We start from the raw sequence: 19,901 nt of genomic DNA on the forward strand, positions 1-19,901 counted from the left end.
TCTACTTTGTCAGGTTCCTTCTGCTACCTGTGAATTCCTTTTCTGCTTTATTGTACAACTGGCTATGCTGGTGGTGCTTTCCTTGGGGCTTTTTATTTTCTTTCCATTTAGAGTCTACTGAAGAGATCTCATGATGATTAACAGCAAATTTTATAGGAAGAATGAAACAATAGGGCCTTTATAACTGAGACAGATAAAGTCAGGACCCAGATGTGGGTTTCTTTTGCCAAAGACTGCAGCCAGGCCTAATGACAAAGTTCCTCACTAATAAATCTTTGCTGTTTCCTGCTGCTGTTTAGAGCAACAGGAGCAGGGAGTAAGTGAGCAGATCTAGTGAGTGCTGTGTGACCTGGTGGTATTGGCTATGGGGACCAAAGGAATAAGCAACTTTTGGTGCTGGTCTCTCCTATGAATAGTATTTCCCAGGGCTGGGTTTGCTCTAATCATTTGTTCCTGCTCAGGTCAGTTATGGAAACATCAAGATGTGCATCAGTCCCCCCTAAAGGGAGATTTATTTTGGGTCCTTCTCTTGGCCCCAAAACTTGCTGGGTGTACTAAGGGCTATTACCAGGAACCCTTTTGGAGCTGGTTTGAAAACACAGCAGCAGGAGCCCTGCAATTAGCCCAGCAAGAGTTCTGCTCAGCAAACCCTGCCAAGTGTTTCCAGGGTGCTCAGCAGAGCAGCAGGGACAACACCCTCCTGCCATGGGATGGGCAGCCACAGTCCCAGGCATTTCAGCAGCTCAGACACTTTTAATTTTTTTTTTCTTCTTCTTCTATTTCCAGTAATTTCTTAAGCAAGTCTGAAGTAATTTTACAGTAATTTTCCAAGCAATTCACAACTCTCTGGTGGGTTCAGCTGGAGCTGCTGGCGATGCAGTTACTGAGATCAATCCTGACCACACTTGCTCAGTTTCTCAGGGCACATTTGGGCTCCTGTTGGACGTGGCCATCCAAGCCAGATATTTATTAGTGTCTCCTCAGAGCAGATACTGATGTCTCCTCACACAGCCAGTCTATGAAGACACAGTAATTATCCTGCAGGGATCCCCTGTGCTCCCACTTTGCCCTCTGGCAGCAGAACCCAATTCCTGCTACATTTTGGGGAGAAACACTCAAGGTAACACCCATGGCAGCAGCTGAGCCTCAGCTGTGATGCTGTGGCTTCAGATGGGTGCAAGGATGGCTCAAAGACCCCAGGGCTTCCTCAGCACATGCTGTGGGGACATGCAGGGTGACACCAGCACTGCCCTGTCCTTCAGCATCTCCCCTGCCCACAGCTGCTGCTCCTCACCTCTGCCCTCCCCCTGCCTGCTTGGCTGCTTTGTGCTTTCTATATTTACCCCTTGTCCTCCTCCACCCTGGGAGACAGAGTTTTGGGGGATGAGATCCCAGCTGTATTTGGGGCTGGTGTCCAGACAGAGCAAGCCCTGCTCAGGATGTGCCTCCTGCACAGGAGCCCACCCAGGGCTGCCTGCCATCTGGCCCCAGAAACCAGAACTGTCATTCTCTGCGAGGAGTCATTTTTGTTCCACAATGATATTCTGTGCTGCTGGTGATACAACAGCATCAGGAAAAAAAAAAAAATAAAATAGCAGAACCTGTATTCTGTGGTATAAAAACCCCGAGTGCATCCCCCAGCTCTGCAGCTCAGCAAAGCCAGGGAGCTGCTGGAGCACAAAAGCACTGAGCAGTTCCTTCCAGAAAGCCTTGTCAAAGGCACTGAGGCATTTGGGGGGCCTCATTTTCATCAGAAGTTAACCCTTGTCATAACTTGACTCTCTGATTGCTCACTGTAGGACTCGGCAGCCCTGGGGACATCCACTCCCATCTCTTGATCACTCTGAGCCTTTTAATCAAGCAGCACAGTTTGCAGTGTTCCTTATCTCTTATAAATAGCTCCCTGCCAAAAAATAAAAAATAAAAATATATATATACATCATGTAGGCTCAGCAATATGTATATCAAGAAGAGTTAACAAGATTACCAGCCTGGCAGGAGCAGAGGAATTGTTTCATCTTCAGAAAGCCCAGGGCACTGTGAGGTGTGGGACAGAAGCTGTGACAGTTCCATCTGCCCAGCCCAGTGGGTGAGACACAGACTTCTCTGAAATGACCCAGAGAAAGGACCAATAATGCTTTAATGACCATTAATTTCAGTGTCTGCTGTTAATGACCATTAATATCAGTCTCTGCTGTTCCCTTCACATCAAATGTTTCCCACAGAGCTGATGCTCTTAGCAGCCAGGTTACTGCTCCACCACTCCAGCAGGGTGATACATCTTAGAAAGAGGCCCAAAGACATAAAAGATGAATATCAGAATAAAAAAAAAAAAACCCAAAAAACCAACACAATGCCAAACTGAGAGGTAAAATGTAAATAATTAATATTAATCTAGCACAAATGGAAGACTTAAGGGAGAAGCATTGTTTAGAAGGGAGCTGTTAGTCTTTATTTATCCCCTGCAGCATGATAAATTCTCTCACTGTCTCCTGGGTCTCCCTAATTGCAACTGGAGAGCTGTTGCCATGGATGCTGCTAAGGTATGCAGATTGCTGGCTGCTATTTTTTTATTCTAATTCTTTGTAGGCCACTTGTGGAAGCACCCCTGGAACCCAGAGCAAACCGAGGGATGAGAAGCAGCCACTTTGCAACCCAACAAACTCAGAACCCAAGTGTTTGGGATTGAGTTCAACTCCAGGTTGCAGTCCTGGGCATCACTTTAAGAAAAAATTGTGTTTGTGTGGTTTTAATTGCACTTGTTTAACATCACTTTTAAAAATGGGGAGATGGTTTCCAGCTGTAAGAGGGGAGATGGAGGTGGGATCTGAGGGAGAAATTGTTTGGGATGAGGGTGCTGAGCCCCTGGCCCAGGTTCCCCCAGAAGCTGTGGCTGCCCCATCCCTGGCAGTGTTGAAGGTTGGATGGGGTTGGAGCACCCTGGGCTGGGGGAATTGTCCCAAACTCAAGTTTTAAAAGAAAATCCTCCTGGGAGCCAGAACACCCATGGCTGTCACCAGTGATTTCACAAGCCTGTGGTGCCTGTTAATTGCACCCTATCTGCAAAAAGCTTTGAAGATACCATGATGTGGAGAGCAGCCTTTGGGAAATCATTTACTAATGCTCTATAATTTCAACACAAAGCACTACTTAATGTTATTTTACAAGAGTCAGTGCTGGAATATATTAAATGCCAATGGCACAGATGAATCACATTTTCACATTAAAAATGGTAATATATTTAGATAAAAGCCCGGAACAGAAGAGGTTTCTGTGTGTTTGTATCAAAAACACTCTGCAAAATGCATTTTAATGACTGAGGCAGTTTTTCAGTCCTTTTTGATTAATAAAGGAATTGGGTTTTAGTGCCATTAAAGTGATAAGGAGGAAGTTTGTTAAAAGGGCTCCTTGAACTTCTCTTTACTTGTGATTTCAGACCTGTACCTCTGATAAAATAAACACCAAAACACCAAATGAATCCCACTGCAGGCTGGGGCTGGAGGGACATGTAGCGGGAGGAGCCATTCTTGCTCCTGATGCTCGATGAGTCACTGGTCTTTCCCAGGACTCCAGCCACCACACAGCGCTTCCGGGGTAGAAGTGTAGTGGGTAGAGCCTTTCTTGCTCCAGTGGCTCGATGAGCTGCTGGCCTCTCCATGCCTCGCGCCAGAGTGAGCTTGGGTCTGCCCTGTGAGTGTGTGTCCCACCTTTATTGGCCCCCTGGCTTTGCTCATGCCCAGTAGGGGCCTGTGCTAATCAGGCACAGGTGGACTCACACCCACTCACTGGCAATTCAAGGCACCTGGTTTATCTCATCTCTCTACATTTCCCCCTTTTTTTTTTTTTTTTTTTTCTTAAAGCTTTCCCGGTTTGCCCTAGTTTACAGACATTTTAACAAACATACAGGATTTTTCTTCAGGCCCCGCAAGACACTCAACTAAGAGCATTGAGGGGGCCCCAAGTACAATACAGGATTTTTGCCATAGGATTTTAACTTATGGGATTTTTACCCTTTACAAAAATACACTTATAACTTATGGGATTTTAACCCTAGCTTAGGCAAAAATACAACTTATGGGATTTTAACCCCAGCTTAGGAAACATACATGGGATTTTAACCCTAGCTTAGACATTTTAACAACAAACATACAGACATTTTAACAAACATACATGGGATTTTAACCCTAGCTTTTACAAACATTTTTAACAAACATAGGCAACCGAATGTCAGCCCAGGCACTCTTTCACAAAGTCTCTACCTTTTATTCTTCTCCCTCCTGTTTCTGCTCTTCTCTTGGTTTCCCTCTGCTCAGGGGCCTCCAAAGAGATTTTCTGGTTCCTCCGTGGGATTCCATCCCTGCTCAGGGGTTCATGGGTTTCATACCCTGGGATTCCATATGGGTTTCTGGTTCCTCCGTGGGATTCCATACCCTGGAATTCCCCCCTCCTGGCTTCAAAGACAGAACCCTTATTTTGGCTTCCCTCTGTTCAGGGGTTCCCAATCCAAAGAGCTTGCTGATCATCAGGGAGAATGTTCTTGTCTAGGGCTGATCCTGAGGCCTCGGGGTTTAGCCCATTCCTGGACAATGTCCTAGGGCTGTTCCTGAGGCCTCGGGGTTTACCCCTTCTTGCCTGCTCCTGGGGCTTCTTGTCCAGAGAGCTTGTTGATACAGGGAGAATATTCTTGTTGCCAGCTCTTCACAAGTTGCTTCTTAAGTTGTCTGTATGCTGCCCGCATTCTCCACCAAATGTAGCGGGAGGAGCCATTCTTGCTCCTGATGCTTGATGAGTCACTGGTCTTTCCCAGGACTCCAGCCACCACACAGCGCTTCCGGGGTAGAAGTGTAGTGGGTAGAGCCTTTCTTGCTCCAGTGGCTCGATGAGCTGCTGGCCTCTCCATGCCTCGCGCCAGAGTGAGCTTGGGTCTGCCCTGTGAGTGTGTGTCCCACCTTTATTGGCCCCCTGGCTTTGCTCATGCCCAGTAGGGGCCTGTGCTAATCAGGCACAGGTGGACTCACACCCACTCACTGGCAATTCAAGGCACCTGGTTTATCTCATCTCTCTACAGGGACACTCTTCCTTTAGGCAGTTTTCCCCACTACTGCCCCGAAAGTAAGTAAAAGAGGAGAAAAAAAATCAGTGTTGCCACACAGGGACTGCCTGGAGGTCCTGCTGGGGCTGAAGGCAGCATTTAAACAGGCTCTGAGATCCCACACCTATGGATCAACTTGGCCAAGCAGCCTGTAGCCAAGACACAATCATTTGGGGATGGGATGACATCTAGCCTAGGAAGAAAATGTCAAGAGGGAAGCTGTCCTGGGGAAGGATTCTGTTCCAGCTGAGTCTCCTTGTGTGCAGATTTCTGTTTGTTCTCAAGGTTCTGCAGCAGCTGCACTGGGTGGGTTTTGCAATCCATTTTTTCTGCTTAAAAACAACCCAGCAGAAAGTGTCCCAGAGCAGAGCTGCTCATTTCTCGAGCACAGACCCTATGAGGAGAGGCTGAGGGAGCTGGGGGTGTTGAGGCTGGAGAAGAGGAGGCTCAGGGGAGACCTCATCACTCTCTACAACTCCCTGAAAGGAGGTTGGAGCCAGGGGGGGGTCGGGGAGGTATCAGTGGGATAAGAGGGCTCGGACTAAAGAATTTTTTCCTAATATCCAACCTAAACCTCCCCTGGCAGAGCTTCAGCTCTGCCAGGGGAGGTTTAGGTTGGATATTAGGAAAGGATTCTCTGCAGAGAGGGTGATCAGACACTGGAATGGGCTGCCCAGGGAAGTAGTGGATTCTCCGTGTCTGGAGATCTTTCCAAAGAGCCTGGATGTGGCACTGAGTGCCATGGGCTGGGAACCACGGGGGGAGTGGATCAAGGGTTGGACTTGATGAGCTCTGAGGTCCCTTCCAACCCAGCCAATTCTGTGATTCTATGATTCTATGATTTCCCTGATGAGGATCAGGACCTGTTCTGGGTGCCTTGGCAAGAACAAGAAATTCCCCTCTGCTTTGCAGTGAACTCACAGAGTTCTGGTGCTGATTGAATTACCTGAAGTTTTTTCACCTGCAGGTTTTGAGGACAACTTGCTGGTTCTCACAGGGTGCAGTGGTTACAAAAATAAAAAACAAAACCAGTGACAAATTTGGTTTCGAAAACAAACGAAATGAAACAAACAAACAAAAAAAACAACAAAAAAGTAACATTTAGAAGTCCTACAGAACAAGAAGGAACAGGACAGTACCCATAACACTGCATTTAAAAGAATATTTTACTAGAAAGTCCTTTGCTTTGCTGCTGTTCTCAGAAGCTCTGTGCCCAGTTCTGCTCCCAGTCCTTGCTGGGCTCAGGAGGGCTGCGACTGGGTTCCCAGGGATGTTCCACCCTTGGGCTTGGTTGAGGTGCCCTGTTTTAGCTGGATGCTGCTGAAAAACCTCTGCTGAGCCCCTCTGCCTCATCAGGCTGTGCTTTTAAATCAGGGAAAGGAGGGAGAGGGAAGATTTCTGCCTTTCATCTCCAGTATGAGGCAGCTCAGGGACCCCAGGGCTATGGGAGGTCAGTGTCTGCCCCATGCAAAGCCAGCCCAGGACACCCATCTGCTGTCCCCAGACTGAACCCTTCTCCTTCCCTCCAAACCACAGCAGCTGAAATGTGCACTCAGACCTCTCCCAGCTCTGTACCAGACATCAATATTTCACCAGGAGAGAAGAGGTCCTGGGACACAAGGTCTGACACCATTCCACCTTTCCTGGCAGCAGTGCCTGGAAACCCCCACGTACAAATGCTGCAGCTTTCCAGCTGCTATTTTTTTAATTTCTTCTCAAAAAATCTCCTTCCCAGGTCCATTACAACCCGGGGTGCTGAGCAGAGATGCCAGGGGCAGCTTCACAGGAACCATCTCACTCCCTCTGTCTCTTCCCCATCATCTCCCTCTGGGTCACAGAACACAGGTTTGATTTGGCCTCCCCCACCCAGCTCCCATTCTGAGGGCAGAGAGGGAAGGATGGGATCAAAAAGCTCAGTCTGGATTTTTCTGAAGCCACTCTTGCATCCCCAGGATGTGTGAGCAGCTGAATAATTCATTGCTTGGGATATTATAACACAGCTTTTGTAGGTCACGCTTTGCAGCGACAGACGTTGAGCACACACCAACTGCTTCAAACTGCTACGTAGGGTGAAATTTAATCCAAATCTGTGAATTATTTGGAAAAGATAAAAATAAACTTTAAAAAAAAAAAATAAAAAAAATAAAATCCCCAGGGGATTCTACGCCTGCTGTAGGAAATTGCAGAGGATGATTTCACCCAGGGTATAGTAAAGAAATAGTGAGTCACCTACACATGCTGAAGGGGTTTGATATTCACCCAGGGGGATGAGCTGTGTGGAGTGGCTGGGGCTGGAAGATCATGTTTCCATCCACAAATCAGTCAAAAGGAAGGCAGGAGGGATGATGCCACCCGAGCACCCTGGCATTACCCCTCTGGCACCTCTCCTGCTTTGCTGCCTGCTTCCAGAGGGCTGCGTGGTGAGAGATGCTAAACCATGGAGAAAAGCTGGAGGGGCTGTGGTGGGGTTTCAGGGTGCTCTGCCCTCCGAGACCCCTTCACAGAGTCTGGGATCAGAGAGTTGTTTGGGTGGGAAGGGACCTTAAAGGCCACCCAGTGCCACCCCCCTGCCATGGGCAGGGACACCTCCCACCAGCTCAGGTGGCTCCAGAGTGCTTTTTATTTCATAGAAAGAGTCCTGAGATAACTGAGCTGAGCCCTGCAAAGCCACGTTGGCTTTAGGATGTATTTATTTCAAATTCTTTAGGTTAGCAACAGTTCAGAGACCTGAAAGAGGAGCAGCAGTTTGTTTCCCCACCTGCCACATCAGCAGCTGGAGGAGAAGCAGGACAGGAATTGTTTGACTGCTTCTGTAGGGTATGAATACAACTTGGCAAAGATTCCACAGGCATTTTGTGCATGAATACAAATGTATTTTTGTACGTTTTTAATTCGAGCTGCCAGTCATAAAACACCTGCTACCATCCTAGCTGCTTTTTAGTCACATCCCTGAAGAAACCCTCTCTGACCAACACCTTTTCACAGCTTCCCTGTAAAACAGAAAGCACAGAAGTCCAGCCTTGTCCTAACCCTATTTCCTAATCCTGATGACCCACCACTAAACCCTGTCCCCAAGCACCTCATCAAGACAATTTTTAAACACATTCAGAGATGGAGACTCAACCACCTCCCTGGGTGGCTGTAGGAATCCTCCTTCATTGGACTTCTCTTTTCAGTGGGCTGCAGGCAGGGGAAATGATGGCAACACATTATTATTATTATTATTATTATTATTATTATTATTATTATTATTATTATTATTTTTGGGGGAGGGTGGTTCTGGTTCAAGGGAAAGGTCCCAGAATCTGCCCAGCACATCAAGCTCAACTCCACAGCCAGCCTGCCCTGGGTGCAGCTGGGACAGCAGCAGGAAAGCCAACACACTCCTTTACCAGCTTGGACATTCCCCCTGCCCTGCTGCTGCCTTTGGAATGAAGCTCCTCTCCCAGCCCAGCCCCCCCAGCCCACACTGACACCCACACCACTTCATCTCTCTGCTTTTTCCTTCTCTTTCTGGGGCAGTCAGGGTGCAGCAGGGGAACCCAGAGCTCCTGGCAAACTCCAACCCAAACTTTGCAGCTCCTCATCCTTAGGATGGTGACAAGAGCAGCCCCTGGGGACACAGAGAGGGACCTGTGTTCAGTTCTGGGCCCCTCAGCTCAGGAAGGATATCGAGGTGCTGGAGCAGGTCCAGAGAAGAGCAAGGAGGCTGTGAAGGGATCCAGCAGAATTGCTGTGAGGAAGGGCTGAGGGAGCTGGGGGTGTTGAGGCTGGAGAAGAGGAGGCTCAGGGGAGACCTCATCACTCTCTGCAACTCCCTGAAAGGAGGTTGGAGCCAGGGGGGGTTGGGCTCTTTTCCCAGGCAACTCTCAGCAAGACAAGAGGGCAGGGTCTCAAGTTGTGCCAGGGGAGGTTTAGGTTGGAGATGAGAAAGAATTTCTTTCTGGAGAGGGTGATCAGGCATTGGAATGGGCTGCCCAGGGAAGTAGTGGATTCTCCGTGTCTGGAGATCTTTCCAAAGAGCCTGGATGTGGCACTGAGTGCCATGGGCTGGGAACCACGGGGGGAGTGGATCAAGGGTTGGACTTGATGAGCTCTGAGGTCCCTTCCAACCCAGCCAATTCCATGATTCTGTGATTCTATGATTCAAGGGCATGATCACACCTACTGCAGGGGACACCAGGAGGGTGTGTGTGGCCCAAAAGGACAACACAAATCTGTTGTACCCATCTCACTTCCTCAGCAAGGGGAAACCTGACTCTCCAGCAATGCTCCTACCTGCCTCTCCTCCAGGAGACCCTTTGGGGAGAAAGCCCCAGGGAGGTGTCCAGACTCTAAACCCCAATTTTGCTGCCTGCAGAGTGCTCAGATCCACATCTCAGGCCAACCCCCTGCTCCCTGCATGGTCTGGGGGCTGCAAACCCAGGTCCAGAGAGCTCCAGGCTTTACCTGAGCTCCCATTTAGCTTCTCCCTTCCCTGTGCAACAGGAGAAGAGGTCCCAGGAGCAGGAGGCAAAGTGTTGGCATCAAGCTGCAGAGGTTCAGGGATCTGCAGCTCAGCCAAGCAACTTCACAGCAGTCACCAAGTCTCCCAGACCCACTCACCTACCAACCACACAGACAGATTTATTCTATTTTAGTTTCAATGAAGAATTGAATTCAATTTATCAATTAATCCTTAAGAATATTGCCTTTGGAATCATCTAAATGTACTTGGAACTTAACATTTCTTTACAATTTCAGTAATAACAGAGACCCAGGCTATATTTATCCAAGGCACTTCTTTTCTGGTTGATTCTATGAAGCAAACTGAGTGAGGCAAACCAAACTCCATCATCCATCACTGCTCCATACACGACTGGCAGACTTGTAACTCTAAAAGCCTGAGGAAACTACTGCAGAAAAGGAAAACAGTTCCATATACTTTGCCCAAAAAACCCCCAATAAATAACAACTAACAACCAAACCAAACCCTGGAACAATTACAGCTGCAGCTTGCAGTGTGTACATCTGCCAGCAAATTCTAAAATACCCAAATAAATGTAAGATTTAAGTGTGTAAGAGGAGAGAAGCTATTTTTATCCTTTGTCTCTTTGTCAAAATCTTCTTACATCCTTAGTGCAATTATTTTTCCATGTCCAGCAGTGGCAGCACATTGCTGCATTCCTTGCAAATCAGTACAGCATTGAGTAGTTTATGCACAAGACTGAGGCTGTTTATAATATAGACAGAAATGAATAACTTCTAAAAACAGATACAAAAGAAACCCTGTCTCTGAATCCAATAAAGATGCTTAAATAACTTCTTCCCTGCAGTGTGAGGAGGGAGGGGAAAAAAACCACCACAAAACAGTGCTGTAGAAATATCAAAGAGCCCAAGCACTTGACTGTATGAAGGAAAATTTGCTGATTTTTAACAGGTATAATTAAAACAGCAAGAGCAGCAGGGAAAAAAAAAAGTTATGGACTTCACTAACATCTTAGTGACTTAGTTTTATATAGTTAACAACTTAGCTTTGCCTCCTTTTACCTGTGTCCCTATAGCTACAAGCACAAAAATACCACAAAAAAAATGCCCTCTGGGTTTGAAACTTAGACTGCTTTTCCAGAAGCTATTTATATTTATATTTATATTTATATTTATATTTATATTTATATTTATATTTATATTTATATTTATATTTATATATATAAAGTGCCTATCACCATATTGATAAACATTCTTTGGAACCACTCTGACAGTGTTTTGTGCATATTGTGTACCCAAGCATACTGTCCCTCTCCCTTACCCAAGACCCCCACTAAGCCCAAGGCTTCATCTCCAGACCTGAGACACAGCAAACTCTCTTATTTTAAGACCTGAACAATTTGGTTTTTTTGTTGTTGTGCCACAGGGGCTGAGTTCACCCAGCAGTTTGCCCTTCAAGCCAAGGAAAAATATTGCCCCTTCTGCTGACCCCTTGCCTTGGCCAACTCAACCCTTCCAGTGGCACTGGAGCTGCCCAAAGGAGTCTCCTGGGTGGTGATGGGGAGAGCGCAGAGGAGAAGAAGCAAACAGCACCTGCCCTCAGCTCACAAGCCCCATTATCCCAGACACAAAGCTGGAATCCCCACCATCCCCATCATCATTCCTGCACTTTGGCCACAACAACCCCATGGGGAGCTCCAGGCTGGGCACAGAGTGGCAGAAAGGGACCTGGGAATCTGGATTGCCAGGAAGCTGAACATGAGCCAGCAGTGTGCCCAGGTGGCCAAGAAGGCCAATGGCATCCTGGGCTGGCTCAGGAACAGCGTGGCCAGCAGGTCCAGGGAAGGGATTCTGCCCCTGTGCTCAGCTCTGGGGAGGCCACAGCTTGAGTCCTGTGTCCAGTTCTGGGCCCCTCAGCCCCTCAGGAAGGAGCTTGAGGTGCTGGAGCAGGTCCAGAGAAGAGCAAGGAGGCTGTGAAGGGATCCAGCAGAATTCCTGTGAGGAAGGGCTGAGGGAGCTGGGGGTGTTGAGGCTGGAGAAGAGGAGGCTCAGGGGAGACCTCATCACTCTCTGCAACTCCCTGAAAGGAGGTTGGAGCCAGGGGGGGGTTGGGCTCTTTTCCCAGGCAACTCTCAGCAAGACAAGAGGGCACAAAGGGTCTCAAGTTGTGCCAGGGGAGGTTTAGGTTGGAGATGAGAAAGAATTTCTTTCTGGAGAGGGTGATCAGGCATTGGAATGGGCTGCCCAGGGAAGTAGTGGATTCTCCGTGTCTGGAGATCTTTCCAAAGAGCCTGGATGTGGCACTGAGTGCCATGGGCTGGGAACTGCAGTGGGAGTGGATCAAGGGTTGGACTTGATGATCTCTGAGGTCCCTTCCAACCCAGCCCATTCTATGATTCTATGATCCCAAGGTTTTGCAGGAGGGCAGAACCCAGCCCAGCTGAGGAGCACAAAGCACCCAACAGGCACAGAGAGACCTCAGAAAGCAAACATCTTGAGTTATTGTCTCAAGGCATCCCAAATGCACCACACATTTTTATCCAGCCCCAAAAATGTTGTCAGATTTCTGCAGCATGCCCTAAATTTCAGGTCCCTCTTGGCGGACGCTTTTGTTTCCACTGGAGCTGCTGCATAGCATAGCAAACCAAATTCAAAATGAAATGTGACCAAAAAAGCACAAAAAGAAGAGGCGTTTGCATGAAAACCTTATCAGTACACTGAGGAGAACAAACATTAATTAAAAGTCCCCTTTCCACTGCCTTCCTCACAGCTGGAGCCTCCTCACTGAAACAATTCACAATCAGTTCAGCTTTTCCATCCCCAGGCGGCGTTGCCAGGAGCAGCAATCTGGGGCTGACAAAGTCAGGATCCAACCTCCCACCCTACCATGGGCTGCTCCCTCAGAGGCATTGTCAATGTTTATTTATAACTTATTATCTCCCAGGTCCTGCAGTGCTCTGGCAGCCCCCAGGTGGGAGCAGAAACAATAGCTCTGATGGGCAATCAGGGCTGCTCGGCTCCAGGGCCATGGCACTGAGCTGGAAGTCATCTTGGCATCAAGACACGTTTAAGCCACAAACTCCTCACTGTGGGATTCAGGGAGAAGTTCTGGTTGGGAAAACTTTGGTTTTAAAAAAAAACACCAGGCTTCTCTCTGTCCCCAACCAGCCATTTAAGTGCTCAGAAGCAGTAGTGAGATAAAAGGTGATTCCCATGGCTGCCGATGGAGCAGCTCTGTTCCCAAGGCCCTGATCCCAAGGGATGCATCAGGTAACTCTGCATTAGGTCCCTGCTTGCACCCAGCAGGCTGGAAAACTCTCCCACTGGGGGATCTCCACCCTGGGAGATGCTGGAACCCAGCTGGACAAGGTCCATGGCCAGCAAAGTTTCAGGGACAAACCCACAGCAGAGCTGACCCTGCTCCAGGGACCTCTCCCATCCTCAGGGGCATCCATCAGTATTCCTGCTTGTAGGATTGCTTCTGAACACCAGCAACAACTCTAAAAAAAAAAAAAAAGATTAATTTGCTGCAGGACTTAGGCCCAGCTCGATAGAGATTGCCAGAATTAAAATACAACTTTAGCTACGTTTTGCATATAATCATTTTATTGGCACCAAACACTTTTAATTATACTTAGAAATATTGAAAAGCTTTTGGAGAAATCTTCCAGAACCACAGTTAACTGTAAGGAACTGCTTAATTACACTGGTTAATGAATACAGTAGGCTTTGCTCTGCCAGGTTTGTCCAGCTGCAGAACCAGACAGTCACCAGAAAACCCCTCTCCTCTAGAGACACCCTCAAACATCTCTCCAAGTCCAGATTTTGGACAAGGTGACAGCCTCCTGAGTTTCTGCTCCTCCCAAAAAGACAGAGCTGGCTGTGGGATGGGCTGTTCTGCTCCCCACACTGCCCCAGCCATGGGCACATCCAGCAGGAAGCAGGGAACCAGCAGCAAAATGTGAAAAATCTCACTAACATTTTTAATAGAAAACCATTAAATAAAAAGTGTTTTTCCATTGTGCAGCTGGAAGCACAGTGAAGCTGTTGGAGGATGCCAAAAGCAAGCAGGTGTACAGGTGACATTTGGTGCTGTCAAACTGATTTAATTTCCCATCACACACTGTACAGGTCAGCAGGACACCTGAACAGGATGGAGAAAACCAAACAGAACCACCTGACAGCAGTGCAGGCTGCAGCTGGGGCTGTGATGGGGGTTCTGACACAGCCATCCTCTGGTTCCAGGAAACACTGCTGCTCTGGGGTGGTGTCTGGATGGGATTCATCTCACCTCCTATATAAAAACACAAAAAAACAACACACAAAAAAATTTAAAAACAACAACAAAAAAAACCCCAAACCAACCTCTGCAGCATCAACTGCTGTGGAAAATGCTGCTCTGAGAAGTGAATAAAACTGAGAATCAGATGAAGCTGATCTTTATGCAACAGTATTAGGGAGGGCAAAGCCTACTGCCTGTGACCCTGCAGAGGGAAATTTAACTCTTCATTATCCCACTGACTTTCCTGCACTCACTCCTGCTCAGCCATGGACTTTTTCCCAGGCAACTCTCAGCAAGACAAGAGGGCACAAAGGGTCTCAAGTTGTGCCAGGGGAGGTTTAGGTTGGAGATGAGAAAGAATTTCTTTCTGGAGAGGGTGATCAGGCATTGGAATGGGCTGCCCAGGGAAGGAGTGGATTCTCCGTGTCTGGAGATCTTTCCAAAGAGCCTGGATGTGGCACTGAGTGCCATGGGCTGGGAACCACGGGGGGAGTGGATCAAGGGTTGGACTTGATGAGCTCTGAGCTCCCTTCCAACCCAGCCAATTCCATGATTCTATGGACCTTCAGGCCAGGGCCAGCAGAACCAAGGAAAACAAGGAAGCCTGAGGAGCAGCAGGCTCCTGGGAGGCAAAGCCCCACTCACCCTGAATGTCAGGGTTAAACTCACAGAGAACACACTCACCTGTGTTTGGGGACAAACGGCCTGGATCAGGCTGATTCCTTTCTCAGTGCATCAAGAAATGAACCCCAGGGATGAGGGAAGGTACCTAAGATGTGGTTCATTTAAGAAAAAAACCAAAAAAAACAGAAAACCCATGACTGAGGTATCTTATCAAAGCAGTGATTTGCCTTCCTGAGGGCCACACTTGGGCAGGGGGGGAGCTGCATTTCCACAGCTCTTTCCCAATGCACCTTTTGTTGTTTTTCTGACTTTTCCATCACACTTGACATTAACTTGAAAGGCTGCCTTTGTTTTTCCTTCAGCTAAACCCCCTCCCTGCTGGCAGGAGCCCAGAAGAAGCCAGCAGAATGTCCAGGCATCCTGAGGTTTCTCCTCCTCCCTCTGCTGCCATTGTCTGGGAATTAAACGTGGCTCTGCTGCCCTTTAAGCTTTATCCCCAGGCTTTTATCTTTAGCTTCATTAGGCTCTTTAGAACACATTTCAGGCAGGCTTCAAAGCTTCAAATAAAAATTTCAGATACCCTGAACTGATTTTTCTCACGCTGCTTTTTTTGTTTTTATTGGTTTGGGGTTTTTTTTCTGCTTTTATTTCCTGTATCTAAAGACTTCAAGGTTCATAAGTGTTGGCTGAGAGGACTGGATGCTGTTAAGCAGATGTCATTACTCTCTTCATTTTTTAACATTTTCTTTGAGAGATTTTTTTTTCCCCCCCAACTTTAATCCTCTCTTATGACTTCAGGATTTGTTTTTCGACCAATAGTCCAGAGTACATTTTTATTTCTAGCACTTCCTAGCAATGAAATATGGATTATTTGTCTTAAATCCACGGATTCATCAGCCATACAGCAGTGAGATCAAGCAACAAGCACTACAAATCTAGGTTTCACTGCATGTTCTTTCGGAAACAAAACAAGCATATGAACATGATGAAGTGGGATACACAGTTGTTATTTGGCATAAAATCTCTTATTAGCTTTATCAAAAAATGTAAGAAGTCAAATTGCACCAGATTTTAACTGGGATCCTACTAAAAAGCAAATCAAACACACAAATTACCCATCCTGGAGTGAGCATTCCACGGGGAATCACACACAGAGCTCAGAGGTACCCAAGCTGAACATTCATATTTTTTTTTTTAATTCTCCCAGAATTCTGCTTTGCATTTTGCCTTTGCTCTGCTCCAGCTGCCTCACCCTCTGCCTTTGGCCCTGGGGTTCCCACAGCTCCCAGCACCTCACCTCTCCTCTTCCTGAGCTGCCAGAGAATCCAACTGATTCCCCAGAACCCAAGTTGTCCGGGATCCCAAATTCCCCCAGAGGATCCCAGGAAACAGAGAGCTCCAGGGTGAAGATGCCCAAAGGAAGATCCAGAGCCCCCCAAAGAGGACACCTCACTTCCAGAGGCATTCCCACTCTGCTGTTCCTGACACCTCTGGCAGAAAACTCTCCTTTGAAAGGACAATTTTTCATAGAATCACAGATTCATAGAACTGGCTGGGTTGGAAGGGAGCTCAGAGCTCATCAAGTCCAACCCTTGATCCACTCCCCCCGTGGTTCCCAGCCCATGGCACTCAGTGCCACATCCAGGCTCTTTGGAAAGATCTCCAGACACGGAGAATCCACTACTTCCCTGGGCAGCCCATTCCAATGCCTGATCACCCTCTCCAGAAAGAAATTCTTTCTCATCTCCAACCTAAACCTCCCCTGGCACAACTTGAGACCCTTTGTGCCCTCTTGTCTTGCTGAGAGTTGCCTGGGAAAAGAGCCCAACCCCCCCCTGGCTCCAACCTCCTTTCAGGGAGTTGCAGAGAGTGATGAGGTCTCCCCTGAGCCTCCTCTTCTCCAGCCTCAACACCCCCAGCTCCCTCAGCCCTTCCTCACAGCAATTCTGCTGGATCCCTTCACAGCCTCCTTGTTCTTCTCTGGACCTGCTCCAGCACCTCAAGCTCCTTCCTCAGCTGAGGGGCCCAGAACTGGACACAGGACTCAAGCTGTGGCCTCCCCAGAGCTGAGCACAGGGGCAGAATCCCTTCCCTGGACCTGCTGGCCACGCTGTTCCTGAGCCAGCCCAGGATGCCATTGGCCTTCTTCAGCTTTAGAGGTTTTCATGTGCTGGGTGCATTTTACTGGAATGCATCAGACATCCCTGTGACTCCTTGTGAGGAGAAAAAAGCAACCACAGCCCAAACCCACCCTCACCACAACATCAAAATCATGTTTTAGAAAGCAAAAGCCATTCGATTCGTGAATAACTTATGAAGCTCTCATGAAGAAAAAAAAAAAAAATTAAAAATCCATCTGTATACCTTAAAGCCCATCTGCTGTGAAGTGAAGCAGCGAGCCAAAAACGTAACCAGCTCCATGCAGAACATGATTGCACCCATTTTTGTTCATTTTTCCTTCCTGTCCAGAGAGATTTCTTTAACCCAATGTGTTCAAAACCAATAGTTCTGATCTACCCAGAACCTCAGGCTGCAGTTGCTAAGGCAACACTGTTTGACACTGCCTTGGGCTCTGTGCTCCTCATGCCAACAGCTGGAAACCTTTTCTCAGTGTGCATGAAGCAGGAGGGAATTCTGAACAGCACTCTGAAATTAAAAGTATTCCACCATTCCTTAAAGTTTTTTTCCTCAAGGAGCTGCTCGTGGGTTATTTACTGAGTGCCGAGACAGAGGAGCTGAAGCTTCACTACATTTCCTCTCTGGCTCTGGCAGCACATTCTCTGTACAAGCCCTCACCCTGCTGGCCACAAGGCAGAGTGCCCTGGGAACAGCAGGATTCCCAAAAAAATAACCATCTGCACACCGAGGAAACATCCCAGGAAACAGGAAAACAGTGTGCAGGAAACAGCCCAGGGGAATTTCCCTGTTAGTTTGTCCCCAGAAAGTGCATGTGCGTTTTTAGGAGGAAAAATAAAAGAGCAGTGAGTATCTGAGTATGTTCTGACCTGCAGTGCTCCCATTCCATTGCAGGGGGAACTGCAAAAGTCCTGCAAAAGTCCTGCAAAAGTCCTGCAAAAGTCCTGCAAAAGTCCTGCAAAAGTCCTGCAAAAGTCCTGCAAAAGTCCTGCAAAAGTCCTGCAAAAGTCCTGCAAAAGTCCTGCAAAAGTCCTGCAAAAGTCCTGCAAAAGTCCTGCAAAAGTCCTGCAAACTCCCACAAGGTCCCACAAACCCCTACAAACCCCTACAAACCCCTACAAACCCCTACAAACTCTGCATTCCAAAAGACAAGAGGTGCTGGCTGGAGAGGAGGGGAGGATGAGCCAGCCCTGCTCTGTCAGAACACACAAAACCGAGGCCAGGAGTTAAAATCTTGGGGATTCTTCCAAATAGGAAGGAGTCCCTGACCCAGTGGGATGCTTCACTACTTTGAGGCAGAAAGAGGAGATTTAAAAATCAGATCAAGGCAGAAAAGTCTGAGAAAAAAACCTGAGCAAGTGAAGAATCATTTTCAGGTGTTTGCATTTAGGGACTGCTCATTTGGGGTCTGCCAGAGGTGGCAGGGAGCTGGTTTATGGCTTTAGCTCGGATTTAAGGATGTGGATCTTGAAAACCTCCCTCAGAGATACCAAATCAATTCCCCCCAAGCAGCTTTTGGTATCGAATTCTGACACCCCAAGGATAAAACATTCCTTCAAACACAAAGGGGGGGGGATACACAAACCCCCCAGAGCTGCACGGGAATGATCCCAACTGATTCCATCTTTCATCCCTTAGGTACAACCTAAAAATTCAGTGGATATCCACCAAAACCTCTCCCTCCACCCTGCAGCCCCAGGGGACTCACTGCTAGACACAGTTTTACTGCATAAAAAACAATAAATAAATACAATCCCAGAGAAAAGAGGGGTGTGAGGGCTCACCCTGTCCCCCGGGCTGCAGGCTCAGGTGAAAACCACAGAAATCAGGTGAAAACCCAAACCCCTCAGAGCCTGGTGCTCTCTTAGGAAACAGCAAAAACCACCCAGAAACTGGAACCAAAACACCTGAGGAATGTTGCAAGCACAGAAGTAGCAGTGCTGCATCACAGCCATGCAGCCAGACACCAACCAGGGGTAAATGAGGGTGCTAAGGAAGGGCTGGGGCACTCTGCTTTTTCCTTCACCCCTCCAGAGGTTCAGTACAGAAGGTTTTTTACTTGACAAGCTCTGGGCTTTGGGTCTCTGCAGGAGGAGCACACCTCACCCAGAGCCCGGCTGGCACTCAGCTGGGGTATCAAGAAAACCCAAACCAACTTCACATTCCTGATAGAGTTAAACCAACCAAACAAAACCAAAACAAAGAAACAAAAAAACCCCAACAACAACAACAGAAAAACCACACAAAAACAAACAAACAAAAAACTCACACAAAAAACAAAAACACAAAACAAAAACCAAACAAAAACCCCCAAAACAAAAAAACCATAAAAAACAAAAAAAGCCAAAAAACCCAACAACCAAAAACACAAAAAACCAAAAACACAACAAAACACAACAAAACAAAAAACAAAAACAACAAAAAACAACAAAAACAAAAAAACAAAAAACAAAACCCCAACAAAACAAAAAACCAAAAAACAAAAAAAACCAAAAAACAAAAAAACCCAAAAACCAAAAATAAAATAAAAACACAAAAAACAAACCCCAAAAAACAAAAACCAAAAACCAAAAAAAGCACAAAAACCCACAAAAACCCACCAAAAAACACAACAAAAAAACAACAAACAAAAAAAAACCCAAAAAAACCCCAAAACCAAAAAAAAAAAAACCAAAGAAAAAAAAGGTGTATTTCGTGCTCACCTCTGCTTGTCAGTCACAGACATCAGGACACACTGAGCTGACACTACATACATATATACACATATATACACACACACACACCCAGCACAACAGAGCTGTACCACACAATCTGACCTTCAGACAATGCATTAACTCCTTTTTTCACACCAAAACTCCTCAGGAGCTGTACACACTCTCACAAAAATCTACCTACGTACCACATGTTAAAACCCCCCCAAACACCAGAGTTTTCACCATTTCATTGCAGACATTTCAGGTGTAGTTGAAGCTAGGGAGTTTTAACACCGTGTCAATTTCCAGCTCTTCTCTTCTGGTTTCCCCCCACCCACCCCCTCTCCCTCTGCTCCTCCTATTTCAAACCAGACCCCAAGTTGGGAAGGGGGCAGCAGGACCAGGACAGATCCTGCTGCAGGACTGGCACAGTAAGGCACCTCCTGACCTCCAGAGAGTGGAAGGAGAGAAAAGACAAAAGGAAAGAGGTCAAACCTGATGTTTAAATAGGCTGCTGGATCGAGCTGAGCTCTGTGAAAACGAGCTCACAGTTGTAAAATAAGGATTTAATAAAAATGCAGCACAGAAGCTGTGAAAGCATCAGCAC

This window comes from Calypte anna, chromosome 7, assembly GCF_003957555.1.
Source record: "Calypte anna isolate BGI_N300 chromosome 7, bCalAnn1_v1.p, whole genome shotgun sequence".
In the NCBI taxonomy this organism is placed as follows: Eukaryota; Metazoa; Chordata; class Aves; order Apodiformes; family Trochilidae; genus Calypte; species Calypte anna.